This window comes from Syngnathus floridae, chromosome 20 (assembly GCF_059516105.1).
Source record: "Syngnathus floridae isolate MCC-2025c chromosome 20, RoL_Sflo_1.0, whole genome shotgun sequence".
NCBI classification, from domain to species: domain Eukaryota; kingdom Metazoa; phylum Chordata; class Actinopteri; order Syngnathiformes; family Syngnathidae; genus Syngnathus; species Syngnathus floridae.
In genome coordinates, this window is record NC_142432.1 from 8,205,463 (window position 1) to 8,223,962 (window position 18,500).

Here is an 18,500-nt window from a genome sequence, read left to right on the forward strand (position 1 = left end):
CAGAATTCGAGTCCCGTTTCATGTTGGCCTCTGAAGTTGCCTGTCGTGGCTGTCAGCGCCTCCTTTTGTTTTTTTTCTCTTTCTTTCTGATTAACAAGGAAGACGTTCCAGGGAACACAATGACTGAACCTTCCTTTTAGCATTTCTGAGAAAAGAAACTGTGCGTCGGCTGGCTGGATCTTGACAGGGGAGGGGGATGGGCTGCAACTGAGAAAAGTTTGCATATGTTAAGAGCCCCTTCTCTTTTAAAAAGTGTACCAAAGAGTTCACGGCGGAAGACGACCTCCAGCCCCCTCCGAGGAACACAATAATGGTCTTCAATGCTTTCCATCTGCGGCTATTGAACGCACGCGTCACGCCGCGGTCGTGTTATCATTTTACGGCCTCATAAAACTCTTCCTAATGTGAGTGCTGGCGCGCTCAAGTGGAAGAAAACAGGTGAAATTTGAAAATCTCTCCAGTTTCACACCAGCAAGGGCATTTCCCAAAAGGCTTTGTTACTATCGTGGTAGTAAAAAGTCATAATTACACAAAACGGTTGTGTGAAAAGTCTTCTGCATGAGCTTTGTTTTTCTTATTTTTCTTTGCCTTGTTCAGAGGTTTCCAACATCTTGTAGCCGCCTCATTAAAGCTTAAAATTCATGACATCTGTGTCGGTAGGTAGAAGTCGAGAACAGCGCCCCCCCCCCCCCCCACTGCCTGGAGGAGTGACGTGGGACCAGATGAGGCAGCCTGATGTTGTTGCGGTCAGAGCGGCCAGACGGACACGACTCGTTTCAAGGCTAGTGGAATGGAGGAGGAGGGAGGGCGTGATTGATGGCTGCAGCTGTCCCGGAGGAAAGTGCAACACAGGCGGACAGCTGGTCACCTGTAGCGCCAGACGTGACTGTAATGGAGGGAGGGCCATGGTATTGTTTGAATGCGGACTTCATCCTGCTTGACTTTGGGAGTCGAGCGCTCAGACAGAAGAAACAAGATTCGCCATGAGTATCAAAATGTGAAGCTGGACAGCAAAAGTGGAGGTGAAAATATCTATGCTAGCCCAAACAGCAACTCCGCTTGTAGTTCCGCAGCAGCCAAGTCCAGATATCGCGGCTGGCCTCGGAGTCAGGCGCGACTCATAAATCGTCCGATTTGCCATTGTCGCCATTCCTTGGAGAGCAGAAATGCACAAAGCTCCCATTCACGGGCTAACAAACAAGCACTATGTCCGAGTCGCCCTCTCTGCTCGCCGCAAACTCTACGTGTGTTTTCTCCACTTTGTGCTTTTGGCTTTAAAAGCTGCCAGTGTATTTTTTTTTCGGGGTTGTTTTTTTTGGACTGGGCTGTCTGCGCTAATGCATGCTGAACTGTCTCTCCCAGGACATTTGTTGGATGTTTTATTCATAGGACGTGATGCGCTATAGACTTCCCTCGGACACAATATTATTGATTGCTTAATAGACCATCAAAAAGAACGACCGCACTCAGGGCATCAAGAGCTAAAGGCACCTTTACGCTTACAAATGAAATGACTGCAAAATGGCGCCGTGGCTAATTACCATCACATTTTGGGGGAATATGTTTTCATGTCGCTCACTTAACAACAGAAACATCTTTTTTACAACTAGCGCATTGACTTCCTGCCCGCGTGTGATTGATTAACCGATTGATGTCTAGATGCAAAATTGATTTAGCCGTAGCAGGCACAAAGCATGTAAACATTATTCCTATAGGGAGAAAATATATACATATTTATTACGAATATTGATGGAAACATACTTCCGGGAGATGCTGAAGAAGAAGCAGCGTATTAACGTCTCCGGACCTCAAAGCCAATCCAGAATAAAAAAAAATCAACACTTGGAAGTCTGTATGATAATATTCGGATGTTCCATTTATTGTTTGTAGCGTTTTCTTTGACTCGCCATAAAATTGTAGGAATTCTATTGTCAGCTCTCCGGCGTCTCTCTCGTAATATTTATAGCTCTTGATGGTTTCCTGCTATGCTCGGAAATCAATACAACAGCAAGGACGTCCTTTATGGCGACATCGGGCTCCGTAGCGGATAGCAACGAGCATCCCGCCGAGTGTCAGACAACTAAAGTTCTTTTTTTTTTTTTTTTCCGACCTCCCCTTCCTTGTACTTTCTGCTTGAGATGTTTACATGCCCCACACGTGCTTTCAAAGAAATACGAGAGGCCAGTGAAACACGGGAAGTGCTTAGCTGTGGACGACTGCTGCGCCCAGTACTCATAACAAAACAGTTTTATTTACTCTCAGCAAAAACTGTCGCAAAACTACTACCAGTTGTATAAATTATTCATTCATTAATAAGAATAGAATCATCTGTATTTATTTTATATAATTTGTATTTATTTGTACGGATGCAAAATATCCTGATAAGCTAGCCAGGTGAATGTGTACCTAATGTTTTTGTGACAACGCAGCGGGCTTGTTGGAAGTCCCACTCCGCGTCACAGGAGGAAACCAAGGAGTCGCAATGTTTCCGTGAACTTCCTCTTTTTTTTTTCTCATCAAAGCATCAGTGTTGAAATAGAAACTGCCGGGAACGAGACGAGTTTACAAGGAAACACGGCGTCCAGTCAGATGACGAATATTGATACGAAATGATAACGTTCCAGGAACACTACGAGGGTCACATGGGGGTCTTGAGATGAACTTTACTGGATGTGTGAGTCGCCAAGTGTGTCGCCGGTGACGGCAAATCAGCCCTCGACTGCTTCCACACACCAGTTTGTCTGACTTGATTTATGTAATCTGATTATTTGTGCTCACCAACAAGACAGTTTAAAAATCAACATATGCTGAATGTGATCTATATAACTTGGCGGCTGTGTTTCTGCAATAATATATTATTTTGCCTCAGTAATACATTCTCATTACAGAGACTCCAGTTTCCGGGCTGGCCGGCAAAAAAAAAAAAAAAAAAAAAAAGAAATGGTCTGAGAATGTGAGAAAGGGGACAAGTCGGAGTGTTTACCGAGCACCAGTGTCCACACATCCGTTCCCACAATGGTCCCTTTGGGCGAACCCCAGGTTAAGGCCCATTTAAAAAGACTTGTTTAACATAGAGGGGAAAAGAGGGGCCGCATACCCAAAGCGCAGGGAGGTGGGGCGGCTGATTCACGGCTGGGGTCCGCAACCTGCCTACCCCCCCCCCCACTGCCTTCTTCTGCACTTGCTGCTGAACTAGTGTTTTTGCGTCGTCAACCCCCCCCCCCCCCCCCCCACCAGTTAAACAACGTGTCTGCAAAAGTGAGAGTGGGCGGGGATATGGTTTGGCTGAGGACAGGGGGGCCAACGGAAACGAGATGGATGGGCAGAAGGAAAAGCCCCTCCATCCCCCCCCATCCAAGCCCACCCCCATCACTCGCCTTTTCTCCTTCTCCTCATGTGAAGGACAAGCCCGGCGGAGCTGCGGTCCGGCCCTGGCCGATTGTGTACGCCGCCTCACACAAGAAGCAGCCCCCCATTAATCACCCATGCAGGTCTCCCTCTCCCTGCCTGGTGAACACAAAGACCCCACACGCTGATTTCCACTCGCACAACACACAAACAACAGCGGCACAACGGGTGAGGAAATTCCTATGCACGCTCTCCCAAATCCACATGATTTTTTTTTTGGGCCTTTGAGGAAAGAATGTTGAGTTGGAGTCGGTCCATGCGAGCAACCTTCAGTTCCTCTTGGCGCCCACCAAGTGAATTTGTTGCTTTAATGCGGCGATTCAAACATGAAGAACTGGTGTAAAGACAGATTTTGATATTATTGCCATTGTAGGATAGCAGAAGAGAAAAACAAAACAAAACAGTCATCTGATATTTTCTGCAAACACTGTTTTTATCATTTTGTTTCCCTGGTCTCATAAACACGATATTCCTCACACAAGTGGAGCAGCTGATGTTTTCCAGGTCATTTGGTGGAGGAATCCCTGCAGCAATTCTATTTCTATCGGCTGCCTCCAGCGCACCGAGTCCATGTGTGCACAGTGCGTTTTTAGTTGGAGCCTGGAAAGGACACGACTGAGGTCATCCCCTATTTTCAAATGACGGAACCCACCACAGCCACCACCACTACGCTTTCTGTGGAACATGATGAATAATATCATTAAGGTGTTTTTACATGAAGGAAAAGATAAAACATAAATAAAAAAGAAAGGGTACATAAGGTATATCCTTGGTGTACTTTCACAAGTCCGACAAGTTATTAAGATGCCTTAAATCTGTGAAAAATATGCACATTATACTATCTCCTTTAAGAGAACAAATGAAAAGAACTGAGCTAAGTTGTTGTTGACCGTCATGAAGACTTTTTTGTTTTTCTAGCCACTGATCAGCGCTGACAGATGCACCGCTGTGTTATCTTTCACATCATAACAGACGAGTCGCGCCATCCCAAACACCCCCGACACCGATGCACCAGCTCATCCCTCATCTGTGGAATAGGACCTCGACAAAAGCTCCCCCCCCTCCCCTAATTGATGGGGCTTCAGGAAAGCGGCGACAGCACAACCTGTTTCCTGTTGATTAAGCGCCATCGATGACCTGTCCGCTCACCATTCTCGGTGGCGTTAATCATCTTAACAATACGCCGAGACTCGCCACTAACCCTGTGGTGATGCACAAAATTTGCAACAAATACTTTGCAAGTCTTAATGATGTCATTATGTTTTACGTGTGATACCAACAAGCTTTAATAATATTGTGTCCACATACCTCAGGTCAAAAGTTTCCAACATGTCTCATTCTTAGCGGGGGATTAAATTCTGAGCAATCGTGGAATGAGCAGTTGGAAAAGTGATTACCGTAAATTTCGGATTATAAACCGCTACTGTTTTCTCAAATTTTGGACCCTGCAGTTTATAGTCCGGTGTGGCTTATATAGTTATTTTTTCCGTGATTTTTCTCATGACTAATACACTTATACACTAATAAAAAGACTGTGAACCGCTGTTGTGCTGTTATGTTAATAAAAGTTATGCGTCCCATCTCTTTCCTGACAATCATCTTTGTGTATAATCTCTTACAAATGGTAATTAAACATTAAAAACCTTACACGATCATGCGGCGACTTTACATGCATATTTTCTAACGGCCATCATGGGGGGCTCGAGCAGAAAAGGTAAGAGTGACAGAGGTGGAATATATGCGTCGAGGAAGACAGTAGTGGCACGTTGTGCACGAGGAAAGTTAGCGTAAACAGAGCCCAATGATGGAAGACACTGGAAGGCGTGTATATGACGCAGCTTTCAAGTTAAAAGCCATTGAGCTGGCTGATAAAGAAGGAAACGGAGTGGTTGCACGTAAACTCTGAATAAATGAATCGATTCAAAGTGGTCCTCCAACTTGAATGGGAGGCTTGGATGACCACCGGCAAGAAATCGTTGACAAAAACTGGACGCATGCGAAGAGCAACTTTCGCACAAGTCTGCCAGCGGATCCTGACAGCGTGAAGCAGTGTGAAAAAATCCACCATCACTAACGGGTTTCAAAAGTTTATAGCCCGAAATTTACGCTAAATAAAGAGGCCAAATCTCCAAGTTGGCAATACTGACTCTCTTGGTAAACTAGGTCCTCCTCCTTCAAATAAGCCGTGATGTACAAAATGGATGCCGAGTCAAGTATCACTAAGTCTTTGTTAGGCAACGATTTGTGCAATGATCCGCAAACTCACATGTATGCTAATGATGCGGTCTCATTCATCAAAAAAAGAAAAAAAAGGCCGCTTATGGATGCAGGAGGTGTGCTTGAGTGAAGATATGATCAGGCGACGAGATATCACGTCAAAGTGTCCTTGAGCAAGACACTGAACTTAATTTTGCTCCCAGTAGGTAGGGCCTGGTTCATGCGTTTATCGTGACTGCTTTGGTACTACTGACTGGGACATGTTTAGGCGGGCGGCCACCTACAACGATCGGACGGACATAGAGGAGTATGCTGACTCTGTTTCCTCTTACGTCGCGAAGTGCATCGATGATGTGACTCGCTCAAAATCCGTCGTCACTCGTGCGAACTGGAAGTCGTGGCTGACAGGGGCTGTCCTCAGACTGCTGAGGGCCAGGGACAAAGCTTTCAGAGCGGGGGATGAGGCTGGCTTGAGGACAGCGAGGGCAGACCTGTCCCGGGGCATCAAAGAAGCGAAAAAGGCGTTCTCTTGCAAGGTCTCCACCCACTTCGAGGACAGCAAGGACGCACGGAGCCTTTGGCAGGGCATTCAGACCATCACGGACTACAAGCCCGCGCCGTGGAGCTGTGAGGGCGACGTCCGTCTGCTGAACGATCTTAACCGCTTCTTTGCTCGCTTCGACGCCCAGAACAGCACTTGCCCGCTGAAGACCACTCCCCCCCCACATGAGCAGCCCCTGTGCCTCTCTGCCGACGGAGTGAGGAGGGCGCTTGCCGCGATTGACACCCGTAAGGCGGCGGGCCATGACAACATCCCGGGTCGTGCGCTGAAGGATTGCGCTGGCGAGCTGTCGGGTGTCTTCACGGCCATCTTTAACGTTTCCCTGCAGCAGGCCATCGTCCCTTCGTGTTTCAAGCCGCTATTGACACCCGTAAGGCGGCGGGCCCTGACAACATCCCGGGTCGTGCGCTGAAGGACTGCGCTGGCGAGCTGTCGGGTGTCTTCACGGCCATCTTTAACGTTTCCCTGCAGCAGGCCATCGTCCCTTCGTGTTTCAAGGCTGCCACCATCGTTCCTGTGCCGAAGACACCTGCACCGTCCTGCTTCAATAACTACTGCCCCGTGGCCCTGACGCCCATCATCATGAAGTGCTTTGAGCGACTTGTCATGGAGGACATCAAATCCGTTCTCCCCCCCACCATTGACCCTTTCCAGTTTGCGTACCATGCCAAACAGTCCTCTGAGGATGCCATCTGCTATGCCCTCCACTCGGCCCTCACCCACCTGGAGAGAAAGGACTCATATGTGAGGTTGCTGTTTGTGGACTTCAGCTCTGCCTTCAACACTATTGTGCCGCAGCGACTCATCTGCAAACTCGACGAGCTGGGCCTCAGTACCTCCCTCTGCAACTGGCTACAGGACTTCCTCTGTCAGAGGCCTCAGGTGGTGCGTGTTGGCGACAAAATCTCCGCCAGCATCACGCTGAGCACGGGGGCCCCCCAGGGCTGCGTGCTCAGTCCACTGCTCTTCACCCTGCTGACGCATGACTGCACTGCGACCTACAGGGACAACCGCATAGTGAAGTTTGCTGACGACACGACTCTGGTGGGTCTCATCACGGAGGGCGACGAGACTCGGTACAGGTCGGAAGTTGACCTTCTGACCACGTGGTGCAGGGACAACAACCTCCTGCTGAACGTCAACAAGACCAAGGAAATCGTTGTTGACTTCCGGAAGGGTCAAGCAAAACACCAGCCGCTGATCATCGACGGTGCTGTGGTGGAGAGGGTGAGCAGCACCAAGTTCCTGGGGGTGCATATCAGTGAGGACCTCTCCTGGTCGGCAAACACCGCGTCACTGGCAAAGAAAGCTCAGCGCCCACTGTACTTCCTGCGGAAACTCAGGCGTGCTTGTGCTCCTCAGGCAGTCCTGTCTACATTCTACCGTGGCACTATTGAGAGCGTCCTCTCCAGTTGCATCGCTGTCTGGGGTGGTAGCTGCACTGACCAGAACTTGAAGGCCCTGCAGCGCATAGTGAATACAGCTGGTAAGATTATTGGTGCTTCGCTCCCCTCCCTGAAGGACATTTACCCCTCCCATCTCACCCGCAAGGCAACCGCGATTGTGAGTGATGTGAGTCACCCAGCTCACTCTTTGTTTGACCTTCTGCCCTCTGGGAAGAGGTACAGGAGCCTGCGCTCCCGCACCACCAGACTCGCCAACAGCTTCATTCTCCAGGCTGTTAGGACCCTGAACTCGCTACCCCCTTCGGTGTAGCGTGCTGCACTTTTGCGCCATTTTCTGGAATGTCTGCTGTACGCTCACTTGCTCCTTTTTGCTCCTCTTATTTATTTGTTGTGTTATTTATTCATTATTTATTCAGCACACTGCTGTTTACTTGATTGTCTATTGTGTGCCATGTTTTGTCACCGTGGGATAGCGGGGAACGAAATTTTAGTTTCTTTGTGTGTCTTTGGCATGTGAAGAAATTGACAATAAAGCTGACTTTGAACTTGAACTTTGAACTTTGAAAATTAGGAGCGGGAAACCCTTTACAAAGCCATTTTAAATCTAGATTTATCATTATTAGGAGCAATTCAAGTACAGTACATTTCCTACGCTGTTGATTTTTGGCAGCAGTAATCATGGTTTGGTTAGAACAGAACAAAAACAAAACAACAAATATTATGTTTTGAGAAAAAAAAGGACACTGAATTCTTCAACTGCTTTGATTCAGGTGTGTGTGTTTGGTATTAGAGAAATAACATGTTTCCTTTCTGTCTGATTAATGCACTGGTGGCAGATGCTGAGGGGATTAGTTGTAGATTAGTATCCTTTCCACTGACTGTTTTCCTGTCGCCACGCTGCCTTTGCAGTGGTCCCCTTTGAAGAAACAAACAGGATCAGCTTCCCCTGCGTTGTTTTTGTCTTGGACTCAATCGTACAACTTGTTTTCAACTAGCGATTGTCTGCATTACGTCTCGAGACAACGCTAAAGCGGGATTTATGTTTTGTTTGCTCTCCGAATGACAGATGCGTCATGATGGCATAATTCCAAACACACAGTTAGTGACTAAAATTGAAAAGAATTATTAGAGGATATTTTCTGGTCACTGAAAATTGAGTGGCAAACTCCTTGTTCTCACTTTGGAACATGAATCAGCCTTTTTCTGTGCCATTAAACTGTCATATTTGCCGCCCAAATGGCAGCAGCACAGGAAGTTGTATTATTATTTTTGTTCCCGAGCGTGGCTTCTCTGGCACAATTAGGCGCCTACTAAGCCGCCGCCGAGATAAAGCTATCAGTGACTGGGCGGCTGTTGTCGAAGAACACCGAAGTCTCAGAAGGAGTGTCCCTGACCCTCTTAACCCAAAGAGGCCTTGTTTTCCTCCCCCTGAAAGCGCAGCCGGCAGCAGATGTGCGATGCCTGCGACTGTCAGATAATGACAAAGGATTATGTTGCCTGATTCCCACACCGGCAGCCCACTGTGTTTGCCTCTCCTTTTTAGCCACAATTTATGGGCTCTGCAGAGCCGAGATAGATCCACTATGAGCATAAGCCCTCAGAGGAATAAAGAGCAGCTCTTATCCAAGTGGGGTGTGGGAGGGGAGGGGGGACAGGGGGTTTTAATCCCAATTCATGGCGCTGATTTGGGATTAATACAAATGAAAAAATTTGATGTGATGGAATTATTTCTTCTGACTTTAGGAGTTTGTGCTAATCATTTCAGATGAAAACGCTGCATTTTCATTTCCAGTTGCTGTTCTGTCTATCTCATTGCTATATGTAACAAGAATGGACAAAACTCCAGGTGAGTTTCAGGAAGTCAAATGTTTCCATACAGTCTGGACCTAAATTGAAGAGGATTTGCGATCCAGATAGGATTAGGCGGCGTCTCTTTACACAACAATGATGTGGATAAGGACTTGGGCGGGGCTACTCGGCTGAAGAGACCTTGCAGATGAGTACCTGAGACAACTCAGCTCACTGGACCAAGTGATTGCCACCCCATCAACAGACACGATATAAAAAGTCTTCTATGACCCAACGACCGGACTAGATTTCTTTGAACAACAGTGAATCTGCAAGCTCAACGTGGTGGCGGCAGCCATTGGGACAGGCTGCATCAGTAAAGGTTTCCCAGTGCTCCTGCGAGGGTTCAAAGAGCCCTAATCACATTAAGGCAAGCCACTTGCTGCTGAGTCCAATCTAACCTCAAAAGCTCCATGAGCTCAGATCAGGCTGCTCCGATCATTTAGACAAGACGACTCGGGCTGTTTGCTTTGGTGTTGCCCTGATCAACATTTCCTTCATTTGCAGCCCCCTGTGGAGAGGATTGAGCTCAATCAGGCCATCGCAACGCAAACTGATGGATGAGGAAACTGGCCGACTAAAACAAAGGTAGTAACTTTGGTATGAGAAGACAACTGGCAACAGAAATGAACCAAGTCAGCAAAAACAACACAAAACTAAATATGACAGAAATCATGAAAGAGGCGAATGAGCCAAGTTGTCGAACACGGATGTCATTCCGTGCGGACTCCAGCCCGAATTGAAAATAACCATTTGATGACATTCCTTTTGCGTGAATACTTTAAATAGTGTGTTATATCGCAAGCCGCTTCGCTGGCTGCCCAGAATCCGATCAATAAGGTTCAATTTCCGCGCCACTTAATTCCGAGATTTCACGCGGACGAATTACTAGCCGGTCGTGGGGGTTACTGATGCGTAGCATTTGCTTTCAATCGGCCCGGGTGGAGGATTGACATGCCGTGAGCTGGTCGGATGCCACTCGCCTCAGATGACTTCTCCTAAATCTTTCCCTGGTCTTTAAGATTAGGGGTAAATAGTCCGGCACCACCAGCAGGATGTTCTTTTGAGCACCGTTTGCAGCAAGAGGATTCTCCAAAAAGTCTGTCAAGATATTGCTTGATAAGCCAAAACATTTCAATGGGATAAATAATCAGGAAGGGGAACTATTGGAAGTATTCACAGTGCTGTTATCCTCTAAGAGCTTTAATTGATTTTATTGGCTGATTCAAGGCCAGAAAAAGCACGGCGGCGGCACACGGAATTGACCCTGAAATGGAATCCATTTCTAGGTGATGTCCGGTCTTGAAGATAATGTCGCTCGGTCGGCGCAAACAATCGTCGCTCGGTCCTTGCGTAACATCCCCGTTGTGCGATGATTTACGTATGAACTGAGAGGTGCAATTGTTGGAGGGGAAGCAGATTTTTCTCTGACTAGCCGCCAGAATTGCAGGCAGGAAATTAAGAGTTTGTGCCAGAGGGTGTGTACGCGCTTGGTGGTGTTTTGTGTGAAGACAGCAAGTTGTATTGCGGAACCCGTCCCCCACTCGGCGCCATGAAGCTCACGCAAGCTGTTTTAGTTTTCCAACTAAATACAAGCCACACCCCCTCCACTCCCCCGTTCGTCTCCAGGTCGGCGAACTGAACAGAAAATGAAGTTAGCGTCCTGTTAACGGAAAAAAAAACAACAGAACCACTCCCACCCAGCTGCCGCCCATCTTGTCATTTTATGTTGATCTGTAAATGCGCGTGACCGCAGCGTGACTTGAACTTCTCACCAGAAACCAAGCTGACCCGACACTGTAAAACACGACACATTGTCTGCGCTCGGGAAAAGACAATCTTTACGCACTTCTGTCATGTCTCACAAAGGCACAGAAACAAGACAAAATGGCTCTCAGGTATCTTTTATAACATGCCTGTGACACACTTTGGACAAAATACTCCAAGGGCCAAGACACTTTTACAGATGCTATTTTAGATCAAGAGTGTTGTTTCGCTGCCTCAAAAATATTTCTATTCACGAAAAACGTTGACCATTGCACCACTCTAACCTGAAAACCAAAAAAACATAGCCTTAGCTATGCCGCTGTTAGCATGCAGTAGAATAAGCAGGGTGCTTTTTTTTTGTACTCCGGTACCAAGTCGCCTCCTAACTCACAATCCAAGATCCCGAGGATGCTCAAAATTACAGACCGCATGAATCGCATCCCACGAGGACACCGGAACATCAGGCCGGAGCCGACGTTATTGTTGTCGCCAAGGCTGGCGAGACCAGCGCGGGGAGGAAGTCCTAAATCAATCTCGCTCGGGACCAGGCTGCCGACGACGTGTCGCAATCAATTACAAAATCCGCGGGGGGAATTAGACCTAATGGATTTTGATGACCAGTCTATTTTAAAAATCAAGCTCAAATGACAACAAAATCATCCCGATAAAATCGATTTGAAAGGGACATTTCTGCTAGTTTTAACACATGCATTTATAGTGTTAATGCGCAGATGAATCAAAATAAGAGTCTTATGAAAACATATTTTGGGGCAGCTTTACATTAAGCAGCTCTCATTAGGGGAAAAAGCCCGACATTTTCCATTAGCGCCCTGTTGCTAGCCATTGCCACTATCTGCCGGCGTGTTAGATATGATCTCAGATGTAACCAATGGCAAGCTGTCAGCCCGAGTCCACGTGCAATTGCCTCAGGGAGGACAAAAAAAAAAAGCCAGCGAGACCAACAGTGATCAAAATGAAACAAATAGGTCAAAAGCAAGCAAGCGTATCATAGTTTCTACAATTGCGATGATGATGGTGGTGGATTCTGAATCGGCTCGTTTAGAAAAACCGGTGTCATCAAACTTGGGGCTAATTTGTTGCCACTTAATTGAATCACAACACCCCAATTTGCAATTGAACCTTTGCACTTGTACTTGTCAAAATGGTAATTAGCATTCTCCCCCACCCCCTGCTTGCATATTTAATTACAAATATTTACTTAATGATGCTTAATTGGAGGACGATGGGGTAGGGACGTCGAAAGCCTGCAAAGGAATCGAGTAGGTTTGATCAAGGCCAAGTGCAAGGACGTTACACAGCGCCGTATCGATCGCCGTGCAAAAGCTCCGATGCTCTCTGCATATGTGGGTCAATGAGGCGGCGCTCTCGCTCAAGTGCAGCTTGCTGTCAGATATTTAGGTCACATCCCAATTACGGAGAGGCACAGACAAGCAAATATATTTGGAAGAAATTTATTTCAATGGGGCATTGTTGTTTAATCGAGCTTAATTATAATATTTAATTGGTCGTTAAGTTGGTGGCCAGCTGATGAATTTGAATGGGATTGATTCAATCTGAATAGAGCCGCATACTTAGCTGTCAATGGGTGTGCACACTTTTGCAACCACATGAAAAAAACTTAAATCAATTGAATAAAAAAAAAAAAACAACAACAATCACTTTTGGATTTGCAATTTCCAAATTGATGTCGGTCGTACGGGCTGGAAGCGACAAGAAAGATGACAGCTCGGGTGATTGGGTTTGAAAGCGGACCTGTCTGGCCTCTATGCTAATGCTCAGCCTGCGAGACGCTCCTTCTTTATGGCACTCACTCCACTCAGCCTTTTTCGTTTTTTTTTTTATGTGCACATGACATCACCATTCACACAGCCGCCATGCCATCAACGGGTCAGGAAAAGTTGTCAATAGAAAAGCAATGAAGGCTGCTTTTTCTTTCTAGACGCAGACCTGGCTCGTCATGCCAAAACTCACTGTGAGCTTGGTGCGACAAAGCACCGCCATCCTTATTTTACCTCTCCTGCGAGACAGAATGTAAAAGTCAATAACGTCACGCACGAGCACGGCATGCGGTCCGCATTAGATCGAGGCCCCGCAAGCGATGCTCAGCGAGGGGGGGGGGGGGGGGGGGGGGCAATACGCTCAAAAAAGCCTTTGAACGATTAACACGCTACTGTAAAGCAGACTTGCTTTCTTCGCATGCGTCTGTGTGCGTGTGTGTGAAAAGTAGAAATGTTGCAAGGAGGCAGTATTGTTCCTTATTCACGCGACCTTTGAGTGACAGATTTGGTGCACGGTGGAAAAGAAAAATGTCTATGCCTGCTGAACTAGAATCTTAAATGAGCTAAAGCTAAATTCTCATCTTCACCTGGCCATGCTATCATGTCAATGCTAAAAGGTAAGAAGAGCTGCATTGAGTTTTGCACCACATGTGTGAAAATTACAACTATTTTTTTCTGTTCTTGCAAATCCTTTAGCTCCGCCCCCTTTTGACATGGTAACAAAATTTGAGTTTGAACTCATTTGCATGAAACAGAGAGGGCTTCTAAAACAGGCAAGAGAAGACTTCCATCTCCTTTCAAAAGAGATGAATGCAATTATTTTTCCTACTGTGACATATCAAAATGTCACCCATGAAGAATCATTCTCAAGAAATGGATTTCCTACGGAGGGGTGTTACGGAGGAGAGAATGAAACCATTATATCTGAAATGTTTGCCGATTAAAGAAAATTTTACAAATAAGTCAACTTTTTATCCCTCATCATAAGGCATATTTGCTTCCCCCCTCCCATCTCCAAAATTCGACGAGAACCATTCTAACAGCTAGCTTGTTGCGTCTTTCCTCGGATGGCGTTCCCGGTCGTTATCCTCTCAATCTTCTGCAAGTTATTGCTGGCATCCATTGGGCTGTTACAGCTGCAGTATCAAAGCAACGTGGCGGACAAGCGGGAACGCAATGTTCCAGGAAGAAATATAAAAATCATGAAAGAAAAAGGAGAATCGAGGAAAAAAAATAGCAGAATACATCATCGGATTCCATTGGCAGCTGCGGGTCAAATGTGGAAATCTGGGATGAATCATGCGATGACGTCCGACTCGCTGCCTGCATGGCAGATGAAACGATTACATCACGCGCACGCTACGGCGTCTGCTGCAGGAGGTGATTTTCGCAAACGGAATGCATGATGTCATCACCCCCTGAAAAACAAGCTATTATAGAGTGAGACGGGGAATGATAGGGAAAGATTTCTGCTGATGGCGGGGAAAGTTCAAAGGAAAGCAGAGCAAGCGACGTCTTGTGTTTCCCGACGATTGCTACTTAGCTAGCGCCGCGGTTTATAAACACGGGACGTTCAAGATCCTGACAACAATTTCTACTTTCCTAATATCCAGGCGTTTGCTGGCTTCTTGTAATATCTTAGGTTGCTACAAAAAGACCTTATAAAAACCAAACAGGTTCCACTGGAAATAATCGTCACTGGTATTTTTTAATCAAAGCCACATGTAAGATAATTAGTCAAAAACTTTCCATAAAAAATTATTTTCCTATAATCTGGCTCCAACTAAGAAGCAAAAATATTGCATTATAATTAATACCGTATTTGCCGGTGTATTAGTCAACCTTTTTCGATCCAAAATCGACCGAAAAAAATCGACCTCGACTTATATACCGAGTCATAAAATTTAACTTCGTATTCATCGCTTCAAATGTGATGGTAACCAAGGCCGTTTCTCATGTATCTCATTGTGCGTGGGTGTGCGTCCGTCAGGCTCATCAAACAGCGAGAAACTGAATCATTATAACGCGTTCGTCGCATTAACACACATCCTCAGCAACAATTTCAAATATTCTCACCTCAATAACGGACATCGAAAGCCAGGCAGCGACGATGACTGCTAGGGGGAAGTACTGGGTATTGAGCGAATGTGCGAGTCATCGCGCGTCAAGCAACGACAATAACTACCGGTACGCAAACATTCAATCGCCATGTCTAAATGAATGTCGTTGGCACTTAGAAAATATTCGCCAAACTTGGCCAGACTTCCAGGGGAAGAGGCCGAATTTTCACTTTTTCTGGCCAACCGGAGGAACCAGCCGAGGCGGACACTTTACGGCGGTTGAGTCGTTGGCACTTAGAAAATATTCGCCAAACGTGGCCGGACTTCCAGGGGAAGAGGCCGAATTTTCACTTGTGGTGGTCGACACGGGGAACCAGCCGAGGCGGACACTTTACGGCGGTTGAGTCGTTCGCACTTTGAAAATATTTGCCAAACTTGGCCAGACTCCCAGGGGAAGAGGCCAAATTTTCACCTGTGGTGGCCGACATGGGGAACCAGCCGAGGCGGACACTTTACGGCGTTTGAGTCGTTGGCACTTAGAAAATATTCGCCAAACTTGGCCAGACTTCCAGGGGAAGAGGCCGAATTTTCACTTGTTCTGGCCGACATGGGGAACCAGCCGAGGCGGACTCTTTATGGCGCAAGAGCCGTTGGCACTTAGAAAATTTGAACCGGGCGGCGTGCGCGAGTGCGCGGCCCGCTGGAAGTCGAATGAGGCTCTGCGATTTCATCCGCGGTGCTTATAAAGTGCCGATCCACTCGGCCCGAGCTATTTTCGGCCACCCGGCGCGTGCGCACGGCCTCCCGGCTGTGCCGGGCGGCGTGCGCGAGCTCGCTGGCTGCTGGAAGTCGAATGAGGCTCCGCGATCTCCTCCGCGGTGCTTATAAACAGCCGATCCGCTCGGCGGGAGCTATTTCCGGCCACTTGGCGTGTGCGCACGCCCTCCCGGATGTGCCGGGCGGCGTGCGCGAGCTCGCCGGCTGCTGGAAGTCGAATGAGGCTCTGCGATCTCCTCCGCGGTGCTTATAAAGCTATTTCCGGCCACTTGGCGCGTGTGCACGGCCTCCCGGTGGTGCCGGGCGGCGTGCGCGAGTGCGCTGGCCGCTGGAAGTCGAATGAGGCTCCGCGATCTCCTCCGCGGTGCTTATAAAGTGCCGATCCGCTCGGCTTGGAGCTATTTCCGGCCTCCCGGTAGTGCCGGGCGGCGTGCGCGAGCTCGCCGGCCGCTGGAAGTCAAATGAGGCTCCGCGATCTCCTCCGCGGTGCTTATAAACAGCCGATCCGCTCGGCTGGAGCTTTTTCCGGCCACTGCGCATGCGCACGGCCTCCCGGAATTTGAACACATTTCGTCAATAAATTTTGCATATTTCTGATTGAATTTTGAAGTTTAATATAATGCAACAATTGAGCTCGACTTATACAAAGGATATATCATAAAATCGTAAATTTCTGTCGAATTTTAGGGGGTTGACTTATACACCCAGTCGACTTATACACCGGCAAATACGGTATATTTTTATTTAATTTTATTTTCTATTCATATAGTTTGGTTAAGCTTGTAGTTTTTTCCTAGTTCAAACGTCATGAAATTAGAATTACAGGAAGTAAATGAAGCATGTCGAAAATTTGTAGGCCGTAATTATGAAACCGCATAAAAAGGTAAATGAAAAAACACGGTGTGCTGTCGGCCTGCAGCCATCAACTCAATTCTTCTTTCAACATTTCTTGCAATGACTTTTGGTCGTCACACGTGCTGTCACTGCAACAACTCGGCTAATTCCCTCACTAATGACTTTAAAGCTGGGCTGACAGCGCTGTTGCTGGTTAATCGCACCCTGAGGGGGGACGGGGCCGCGCGTTTCCACCCTTTGAAAATACGGCAGCTTGCTTTTTATCTTCCAGTGATAAGGTTTCACCTGGAGGGCGTAACACATGCCGCACTTCAAGCTGTGCAGGATGCCTCGCTGAGTCACCAAAGTTTATTAAAGTGCACGTTGCCTCGGAGGCTACCGTGGCGCTACCGATTCTGGCAGCCAGATGCTTTTTTACCTGAAACGAAGCACGTCGGTGTTACGCCCTTTTATTTGCTTTCTGTCATCTGTCATTACACTTGGGGCCCGTTTCAAAACGAGGCCATGGACCAAATTTGACCTTCCAGGAAAATCACACCAAGAGCCTACCGTGACACAGCCGAGTTTTTACCGATATTCATCGAGCGCTCCCGTACGTCTTTTCTTTCCCCCCTCTATAATTTAAAACAGACCCCATTGTGTGTTGGTACCATGTGACACGCGTTTGTCAAAATGCCTCAAGGATGGAGAATTACAGAACTTTACACAGGCCATTTCTCTGCAATTGGACGGATTTTTATAGGTTAGCTTGGTTTCATGCCAATGAGCATATGTATGACCCACCCAATATACCACTGGGCTAATGGGGACTATAGATTCCGTTACCATGACAACCAGGGCAAATAGGGGGGGAAAAACATCTATAAAGTCAATAAAACCTTTTTTTTCCTATGTGGTGGCAGCCCTGCTTACCTTGTAGCGGGATTGTGACATCACAGTTGTGAAGAGCTCACCCACGAACACATTTCAAAAATGGATTCAGTTCCAAAAACATTCATTTGTGGGGACTATTTTTTGACAAGCCATTAAAAAGTCAGATTTCCATGCGATGCCCCAACTATCCTTTGAAGTGGACAGGCTGGACCAATGGCTTCCCAGTGATTCTTTCCCCTCTTTGAGCTATCTATATGCCGCTCAGACGAGACAGCTGTTCAACAGTAAAAGAGCACAAGGGGAAAGAAGGAAAGCCAGCCTTGAATAACTTGGAGACGGCCAAAGGTCGATAGACTGCGTGGCTTCGATTACATCAAGTTTCAAGTAAACATTACGCAGGGTCAGGGACGTGCGGTCAGCCATCCCTGCCATCATGAAAAGGGGAAAAACAAATTCAATTGTTTTTATTATAAAGTCATTTTCCTTTTAATTTCAATAAGTTTGTATCATTTTGAACAAAAGTCGCTGAATTTTTATAGTCATTTTAAAACTGAAGACAATTCGCTCGGAGGAGCCAACGTCCTGTCTAGCCTCCTCTGAGGATTGCGTAATCACACGGCTGCCTATGTTGACAGGCTATGCAGTTAGACCAGACATGGGCAAACTACAGCCCGCGGGCCACATCCGGCCCACAGGGCCGTTTAATCCGGCCCGCCAAACCTGAATAAATTGTATTATTGAACTTTTCGGGGGGTAATTTTCCCTGCAATTAGTATATTTTTCCAATAGATGGGGAAGCGCCCGCCCGCACATTTACTCCCCGAAGCCGTGTCAGAAAGCTTGGCGCACACTCACAAGTGCGTGTACAAACTAAGTAGTATGGACCCGGCGCACTCCATCAGTGCCGAATTTCGAGTGTGGGCTGTGA

At 47.1% G+C, this 18,500-nt stretch overlaps 2 long non-coding RNA genes across 3 annotated transcripts; one reads left to right on the forward strand and one right to left on the reverse strand.

Moving 5' to 3' along the window:
* The first annotated feature begins 688 nt into the window (after window positions 1-688).
* LOC148381194 (uncharacterized) lies at window positions 689-4,992 on the forward strand. Its single transcript, XR_015854597.1, has 2 exons — window positions 689-1,022; window positions 4,327-4,992. It is a non-coding gene; the product is annotated as an uncharacterized LOC148381194 (long non-coding RNA).
* Window positions 3,821-17,882, reverse strand: LOC148381195 (uncharacterized). Of its 2 annotated transcripts, none has more exons than XR_015854595.1 (2): window positions 17,612-17,882; window positions 3,821-4,008 (listed from the first exon to the last, which is right to left on the reverse strand). It is a non-coding gene; the product is annotated as an uncharacterized LOC148381195 (long non-coding RNA). The 2 variants fall into 2 exon arrangements; XR_015854596.1 differs by having other exon boundaries at window positions 3,821-4,083.
* Between the last annotated feature and the right edge of the window lie 618 nt (window positions 17,883-18,500).